General features: G+C 42.7%; 1 pseudogene; it reads left to right on the top strand.

Moving 5' to 3' along the window:
- On the top strand, positions 1–2,585 carry LOC118746072 (annotated as a pseudogene).
- Positions 2,586–6,621: the final 4,036 nt, after the last annotated feature.

Raw genomic sequence — 6,621 nt, 5'->3', positions numbered from 1 at the left:
TGCTGCAGCTAGATTTTGTCAATATACGCAGATGTGGAGTAGCGATTAATAATTATTTTTAACTTGGCATTTATTTAATAAAGATTATTTGCTACGGGAAAGAAATACGTAGCTTTTAGTTGGGAAAAAATGAATAGGATTCAAATGCTTTTCAATCGCCAGCAGGGCATTGCAAATGACTTCACATATGATTTTGCTTTACGACGTCTTTGTGTGGCCAAAGAAGACAGCTGGCGTGGAATATTGCCCTCTAATTATAGTTCAGACTATAATCCAGAACCACCGATATGTGCAGCGAAATTTGCAAACTGTGATAATTTCAGACATATTTTAGCCATTGCTAATGAAGATGGGAAGATAGCGCTACAAGATACCACAAAAAGAAACGAAGAACCCGAAGAGCGAGCACTCAATGCACCACAGTGTCATTACAACGCCGTTTTCGATTTGGAATGGGCGCCGGGGCAGATGAAATTCGTATCTGCTTCTGGTGACCACACGGCTAGCTTATGGCAAGTGGATGAAGGCGGCGAAATACGTAACATACGGTCCTTTGAAGGGCATACGCGTTCCGTAAAGACTGCGGCCTTTCGAAGACATGACCCATCTGTATTTGCCACAGGTGGACGAGATGGCGCGATTATAATTTGGGATACCCGTGCAAACTTAAATGTGGATTTAACACCACGAGCAGATAACTGCATTTATAGCGGACATGTCGGGGGACCGGGGACGCCAATGTCACAAAAAAGCGTACACGCACACCTAAGATGACGGCTAATGCCACGTCAAGTAGCATTACAGGATTGGCTTTTCAGGATACCAACACTCTTATTTCATGTGGTGCAGGTGATGGCATTATAAAAGTATGGGACTTACGGCGAAATTATACTGCATATAAAAAAGAACCTCATCCTAGATATAGCCTACCTTATGCTGGCACAAGTACATTTAAAGGCTTCACTAATCTTATAGTCGATGAATCGGGTTCACGACTCCTTGCTAACTGCATGGACAATACAATGTACGCCTATAACCTATGCTCATATTCCTCGAAACCTATAGCACGATTCAAAGGCCTCTTAAATAGTACTTTCTATATAAAATCCTGCCTTAGTCCAGACGGAAAGTACTTGCTAAGTGGAAGTAGTGACGAGAAAGCTTATATATGGAACCTTAACTATCCAGATGAACCATTGGTGGCATTGTACGGCCACACAGTGGAGGTAACTTGTGTTGCATGGGGTTCCACACACGATCAGCCCATTGTAACATGTAGCGATGACGCAGTTCACAAAATTTGGCGCATTGGCCCGGAGAATATAAACGAAGGTGAATATTTGGAGTTATGTCGAGGGTATGCTAAGTATGAGCGTGAATTCGGAAAAAAAGACACATGGGTCAACACGTAAGTATAACTTGCGTGATCTGGAGAATACACCCCGATCACTAAAGCGACTAATGGATCTCCCCCGAGTCCTATAACAAGCCGAGTACCACATGCACACAACAATGACAGTAACCAAGAAAATACAGTGGGATCCACGCTACCATACGTTTTATTGAAGCACACACACCCAGCCATACCAACACCGCTTACTGAAAGATCAGTAACTGAAAACCATAACATTAATTATTCTTCACCACCAAACACATCAACGACGGCTTCTACCACAACTGCGCAACAGCCACCTTTGTCTTCGATGATATTTTCACCTACATCAAATCTGCCGAACTACGTACTTGACGGTGAGGCTCCACATCTGGGTATTATGTCACCCAAACGAAAGTACAAAGAAAAGGTTGATTGGTTAACTAAAATACGGAAACAAAAATTAATGTCGACACGTAATGCGTCCTTATCCGACAAAATTATTGAAGACTGCAATGGTGCAGTGTCCGTATCCCCAGTAGCCTCATCGTCGTCACGACTCCATAATTTGCGACAGTCTGAGGCTAGTCCGCGCGTCACATCGACTCCACGACGACGCATGTCAAGTGGCTCGCGAGATACTCGTGCAAATAATTCCCCTTCAACGTCTAGCCATCATAACCCACATCATCCAAAAACACCAACATCTAGTCGGCGCAACAGTGAAACCACAATTTTACGATTTTTCAGTGTTCGCACACAACAAACCAGAACTACAACTGAGCCTATACCGACCGGTCCAAACGCTACGGAAACTAATGACCTTGATCGTCTGCCATTGTCACCTGCGAATTCTAATACCCATAGTGGTAGCAGAGGACTCGCTTACAACCCATCCACACATGCTCAAGCTACAACAACTTGTAACGACTGATTTTTCAACGTCTTGATGCTTTAGCGTAAAAGTAATTAATTTTTCACATGCAATTTTGGTAATATGTATGCTTTACTTCGATTGTGCATCAATTTGTGCATATATCAATTGAAACAATGCGGGTATGCATACACCGTTATTTACTTTTTAAAAAAAGTTTTTTTTTATAATTAATAGACTTATTTTTAGTTTGTATGACATAATTTTAAGTGTAACTGAAGGACTTTTCTAAATGAAATAGGAAATTGCTTAGGCATATATGAGAAATAAATTGGAAGCCCGTTTTCGCAAATCGTTAAGAAATTGCAAAACTCTCGTTATTTAAATGCTTTAATTAAAGACACTGGATGTATAAGTAATACCGAACTGTTAGAAAACGGTGTAAAATGTAGTGAACAAATTTTGCACCATTGGCGCAATACACATTCATTAGATAAGGAAGTTGCAGCTAATTTTATAAACACCAATGATAATGATTTCATGACTAGTTCCCTGAATAGATTAAATTTTGTTTACTCAAACCAGTTTCACGAAAAAATCAAATACTTTTATAGTAATTCAGATACCAAGCAATATCCGGCTATTTTGAAAACTATACAAACTGCTACAGTAGATAAATCAAGTGCTGCTCATGAGCCCCACAGTAATTTGGTATATTCTGGCGCTCGCCAGCACACGTTTGATAACGGATTTATTAGTTCATCATGCTCAAGGATTTAGTAAATTTTTCAATTCGCAACGTGAATGTAAAATATGGTGGATGCGAGTTAGTTCGGATCCTAGTAAATACTTCTTAGAACCATATCATTTTGAGGACACACCGAATACCACGCTACCTACAGGCACACAATCCGTAACCATTAAAACAAAATTACCATATTTCACGTTCGATGTCGAAAGTATTACCTTTGTAGCCTTGGCTGGAGCTGGCTTGAATCAGACTGCGTTTCAGCTTTTGTCCAATGATAAAGGTGACCAAAATATGCCGGCTGTTATACGTTCAGTTATTGATTTGAACGCTGCAACAGGTGCTATTCTCTTTGATAGTGCTGATAATGATCGCGTTAATACTCTGTTACTCGATAGAAAGCTGACTCCAGTTCAATGCGCCGTGGCCTTTCCTTTCAAATAGCCAAAATGCGTAACAAGTTATCTTTCCAATAAGTTTTCACTTCCACAAGTATGTTGAATGCTGCACTTCTAATCTCTAAAAATCGAAAAAGATTAATAAGAACAAAAGCATGCAATTTCGCATGCATACTCACCCAACCGTTTCAGCAAACTTACGTAATGGCCGCGTGGTAGTAAATTTTAGACAATGACATTTATGCATTGTATGTATGTATGTATGTGATTACGTTCCACATCAGGAATAAACCTAGCGCCGTTCTCCATTCATATTGGAGAATAGCTATGTTTCTTTACGGACAATTAACACTAACCCTAACTAGCTGCTGCTAGTTTTGCATGGTGACCGTTCGTAGACAATAAATTTAATTGCTGTTGTCATACAATTGGGGATTTTAAATGTAAAACCAATGCAAAGTCACTGGGTACCACAAAATGTTAATTGGTTATTTTAAATGTAAAACCAAAGCAAAGTCACAAAATGTTAATTGGTTATTTTACATGGGAAACCAATCCAAAGTCACTACGTACCACAAAAATGTTAAGATACTATGCTTGCTAAAGTATTTCTTAGGCGGCACCTTGTTTTTTAACAGCAAGGCGCCCAATGATATGCAAGCTTATGCCGGTGGGAAGTGGGATTGTTGAGTGCCGATGTAAACCAAGATACACAAGTCTCCAAATGTCGATAAGCAGGTTCACGTACATGCTCAAGTACACACACACATATGTTAAAACCTGCTATTGACAAAATATGCGGATGAAAGCACAAATGAAAAATAATAAAAATAAATAAATGCTACCACACTCATACACACAAGCATTTTTTCGGTATAATTTAATTCAAGTAAAATTCTACGTTGCCCATACATCCCTGCACAGTAGAATGCATGGCATCCATGCAATTCATCATCCAAAATTTTGTAGGTCGTGAGTTAACATTATGCTACATTCACACTAGGTGGTTCTTTGATTAGCAAAATAATATATATAATGCCAAGTTCACACCCACCGAATTATGCGCTTGCACTCATCAAAATGTTGCGCCTTTCATACCACTCGCCACCCAACAATACATATATACGTTATAATATCCACTGCAACGATATCTGACCCTATTTCAGCCGTAACGATGTCTCATATCGCCACTATGAGGAAACGAGCCGAACAACGCGCCCACCGCTATCCGCTACCGTGCCGCCTATGCGACGCACACCACCCGATTAGGCTCTGCCCTATTTATCGGGCAAAATCGCCCGAGGAGAGACTGCGCGAAGCTCTACTGGGCCGCTATTGCGCAAACTGCCTTGCCATGACCCACCAGCTGAAGGAGTGTCAAAGCGAGGGAAGATGCCGTAGGTGTGGCGAGAAACACCACTCCACTCTGCATTTAGAGGATGAGCCAACGCGCCAACGAAAATGTGAGTCATGGAGGGCACGAGGCAATGAAGGCGACTCAGAGGAACCAGTCCCCAAACCATGGAGTGTGCAAGTGGAAGAAGCCGAGGCAGACGGCACTCTGTCACTATACGCGTCCGACTCGGGAACCGAGACTAGGCCTCCCGGTCCAGAGATTGAAGAAGGGGAAGTTATTGAGCGCGGAGCGGGGACTCGGCCTCTCCGCCCGCTTACTAACGGGGGACCGGAAACACGGTCTTTCCGGCCTCTGCTGCGGCATGAACGCAGAAGTACGGCTGGATCCGAAACACGGGTTCACCGAGCACGCCACCAAGGGCGACAAAGCCGCAGAGCGGGAACTCGGCCTTTCCGCCTGCGCCAATCCACAACATTTCAACACGAAGATAGACTGGTGACTAGGCCTCGCCAGCTATCACGACCGCACGCTTTTCGAAATACCATAATAACGCCATCACTCCAGCCCACTATATCCGTGGCGCCGACGGCTGTTGTAAAGGTGGAGGCGAGAGGGCGCCTACATCTGGTCCGCGCGCTTATTGACGCTTGCGCGCCGAACACTATCTTGTCCGCGGATCTGGCCCAAGAGCTAGGGCTTCAGGAAACCTATATCGGCGGGCAACGAGGGTGTTTCCTATGCATAAGGGGCAAGCATGGGCAGAACAAGCGGGTGGCGACCCATGCGCTTATTATACCCCACTACAGCCATGTCTCACCTAGGACTAATGTGGATCCCTCAGTTGCTACGCCGTATATCCACATTCGGCTTGCGGATCCAAATTTTTTCGCATCAGCACCGATACGCCTTGCCCTTGGGTCGGACGTATATGCGGACCTAATCTTGCCCGGAACTTTACCGACGTCGTTTGGCCCCCTCATTGCGCAAAGCACTATTTTTGGTTGGGTGCTGTCAGGGGCGTGCCGGCCGTAAATTTAACTTATATAAAAAACCAAAATAAGATGTGAATTATTTGAATTTTTTTGTAATGAAATAAAGTGCATTGAATTATAACCATGCTTGTATCCCATGATTTTCACTCTATGATTTACTAGGTGTTTTAGGGGAAAAAGGATGGAACCGCTCGTCGAAGATCTTGGTGATGGTGGCGCCGCTCTCAACAGCACAACATACATGAATTCACACACTTGTTTTGTAATTGTAAGAACATATGAAGCTGGTAGCTCGAGCGTTTCCCAAGCACAGATGTTGCGTCCCGCAAGGGGGGGCGGCATGTTTAGGCCTTCAGCCTAAATATTTCAAAAAGCTCCACCCTAATGCCATTTTCTCTAAATCACTCAAATACGTATTTGTGTACGCATGCGTGTGTATATAACTATACATGCGCACGTATGTATACACATACGTATTAACGCGAAGACTTGGGCCGTTAGCAAGTCCTTCTCGCCGGACAACGAACTTTCGTTAACTTTCCCCTTCTATATCGGTGTTTGTCCGGCGGTCCGCAACTAACGCGATTTAATTTATTCCTTCACTTCTCTTTTGAATCATCAAGGAAGAACACCGGAGCTACCAGCCTCATCGATAATTTCCGCATTAAGGTAATATAATCAATTGTACACAAAGAAATCTTGACAAATATATAAGACTATTGATTTGAATTAATACTAAATCACTGTCTGTATCATTTTATTTCTTTTTGCAAATAATCCGAAACCCCTGTGCGTCTGAGCGCTAAAGTCGAGGAAGCACATGCGTTTTGACAGTTGGCAAACTGTTTATCTGATTAAAATTAACGATTAAAATGTTAAT

This window comes from Rhagoletis pomonella, unplaced genomic scaffold, assembly GCF_013731165.1.
Source record: "Rhagoletis pomonella isolate Grant_MI unplaced genomic scaffold, Rhpom_1.0 Rhpom_scaffold_00001, whole genome shotgun sequence".
Classification (NCBI taxonomy): Eukaryota; Metazoa; Arthropoda; class Insecta; order Diptera; family Tephritidae; genus Rhagoletis; species Rhagoletis pomonella.
The sequence above is the reverse complement of the archived record's forward strand: the minus strand, read 5'-3'. Positions and strand labels throughout refer to the sequence as shown.